Raw genomic sequence first — 3,004 nt, 5'->3', positions numbered from 1 at the left:
TTGTATAGGAGAATGTGTTGGCTGGGGTCAAATAATCTTATGATTTTCAAGTCATGCCATTGTTTCGTCTTTTTTTTTTTTTTGTAGATTGCATTCTCATATGCTTCTTGGCAAAATTCATCCATCTTATTGAGTTGTAAAAGACGTTTTTCTCCAGCTACTTGAAGATCATAATTGCCTAATATGCCTTGTGTTCAAGTTATATTGGAAGATGACAAGCTTTTCCAAACACCAATCTACAAGGAGACATTCCAATTGGAGTTTTATATGTAGTTCTATAAGCCCATAAAGCACCATCCAACTTTTTTGACCAATCTTTTCTGGAAGGACAAATGATATTCTCTAAAATTCTTTTAATTTCTCGATTTGAAACTTTAGCTTGGCCACTTGTTTGAGGATGATAAGTAGTAGCTATTTGGTGCTTAACTCCATATTTGGCCAAGATTGCCTCAAAATTTTTATTGGAGAAGTGAGTCATTTCATTACTAATTATGGCTCTACGTGTACCAAAACATGTAAAGATGTTCTTTTGCAAAAGTTTATCACTACCTTAGAATTGTTACTTGGTAATGCAACAGCTTCAACCCATTTAGAGACATAATCAACAGTAAGCAGGATGTATTTATTATTGAAGGATGGAATGAATGGACCTATAAAATCAATTCCCCACACATCAAAGATTTCAACTTCCAAGATATTGTTGAGAGGCATCTCATGTCTCTTGGATATATTACCCATTCTTTGACATCTTTCACATCTTCCAACAAAATTATGACCATCTTTGAAGAGAGAAAGCCAATAATAACCTGATTATAGAACCTTTGCAGTAGTTCGTCTTCCCCTATAATATCCTCCATAATCAGATGAATGGCAATGGTGAAGAATATTTTCAAATTCTTTTTTAAGAACTCACTTTGTTGATCTCCACAATGCTTGTAAAGAAAAAGCTCATCCCACATGTAATATTTAACATCATGCAAGAATTTCTTCTTTTGTTGTGAATTGAATAAAAGAGGGAAGAGTTTACGCACGAGATAGTTCACAAAATTAGCATACATTGGTCAAATATTTTGCTTTTCAACATGAAACAATTGCTTATCAGGAAAGGTTTCATTGATCACTGTTAAATTCCTAATTTATTCTCCATTCTCCAATATAGATAAATGATCTTTCACTTGATTTTTTGTACCTTTCCTATCTCGGATTTCCAAATCGAATTCTTGAAGCAAAAGTACCCATCTTATCAAATGTGGTTTTGCATCCTTTTTCTTGATCAAGTATTTAATAGATGCATGGTCAGTGTGAACAATGACTATAGTGCCAACAAGATAAGATCAAAATTTATCGAAAGCAAAAACAATAGCATGCAACTCCTTTTCAATTGTGGTGTAATTTGCTTGAGCCTCAGTCAATGTTCTGCTAGCATAATAAAGAGGATGCAAAATCTTTGCTTTTCGTTGACCAAAAACTTCACAACTACTAATCACTAGCATCACACATTAGTTCAAAAGGAAGATTCCAATCAAGAACAGTGATAATAGGAGAAAAAATTAATCTTTTCTTCAATTTAACAAAAGCATCATGGCAAGCATCATCATCAAAATTAAAAAGAGTATCCTTTTCTAACAAATTACAAAGTGGTTTAGAAATTTTAGAAAAATCTCTAATGAATCTCCTATAAAATCCAACACATCTTAAAAAACTACAAATGCTCTTAATAGAGGTAAAAGGTGAATGCTTTTCAATTGTTTTGATTTTTGCTTTCTCTACTTCTAAACCTTTACTAGAGACTCGATGGCCTAAGACTATGCCTTCTTGCACCATAAAGTGACATTTTTCCCAATTTAAAACTAAATTAGTTTCTTCACATCTTTTAAGTACTCTAGCAAGATTAAATAGACAATCATCAAAATTATTCGCAAATATTGAAAAATCGTCCATAAATACTTCCAAAAACTTTTTAACTAGATAAAAAAAAAATTGCTATTATACATCTCTAAAACATGGCTGGAGCATTACAAAGTTCGAAAGGCATTCTATGAAAAGCAAAAGTTCCATAAGGACAAGTAAAAGTGGTTTTTTCTTGGTCTTCAGGTGCAATGGTAATTTGATTATAACCAGAATAACCATCCAAAAAGCAATAAAAATCTTTACCTACTAGTCTATCAAGCATTTGATCAATAAAAGGGAGTGAAAAATGATCTTTTCTTGTGGCTTTGTTCAATTTCTATAGTCCATACATACCCTCCCACCAGTCACAGTTTTAGTGGAAATGAGCTCATTATTTTCATTAGAATTTACAGTTATACCTACTTTCTTAGGGACACAATGGACTAGACTTACCCATGAATTATCAAAAATAGGATAGATAATACCTGCATCTAGCCACTGGATAATTTCTTTCTTTACTACCTCTTTCATGATCGGATTCAACCTTCGTTGATGCTCAATGGTTGCTTTATGATTTTCTTCCAAAAGAATTTTGTGCATGCAAATTGATGGACTAATTTCTTTGATGTCTGCAATGGTCCACCCCATTGCTTTTTGGTAGTCTCTTAAAACTCGAAGAAGTTTATTTTTCTATTCATCAGAATAAGAAGAATAAATAATTACTGGAAGTGTAGAAGAATTTCCTAAAAAAGTGTACCTTAAATGAGTAAGCAGTGGTTTGAGCTCAAGTGAAGGAGATTATTCAATGGAAGGATTGGTTAGTGAAGTTGTAAATTGATCATTTCAAAGACTTAAATTGGGATTTTGAGAGACGTGATGGGGCATCAAGATGGTTAGCATATTAAATAACTTTTTCATCAATAACATCACATGAAAAATTCAAAGAAGTTTCTAGTGGATCATGATGATTTTCTATAAACACTTTATGAGTTATATCATCCACGACATTAATTGAGAAACATTCATCATGTTCATTGGAAAATTTTAAAGCTCTAAAAAGACTGAATGTTACCTGTTGATCTTCAACTCTTAAAGTAAGCTCACATTTTTCACA

Source organism: Theobroma cacao, chromosome 6, assembly GCF_053813885.1.
Source record: "Theobroma cacao isolate CCN51 chromosome 6, ASM5381388v1, whole genome shotgun sequence".
In the NCBI taxonomy this organism is placed as follows: domain Eukaryota; kingdom Viridiplantae; phylum Streptophyta; class Magnoliopsida; order Malvales; family Malvaceae; genus Theobroma; species Theobroma cacao.
The sequence above is the reverse complement of the archived record's forward strand: the minus strand, read 5'-3'. Positions refer to the sequence as shown.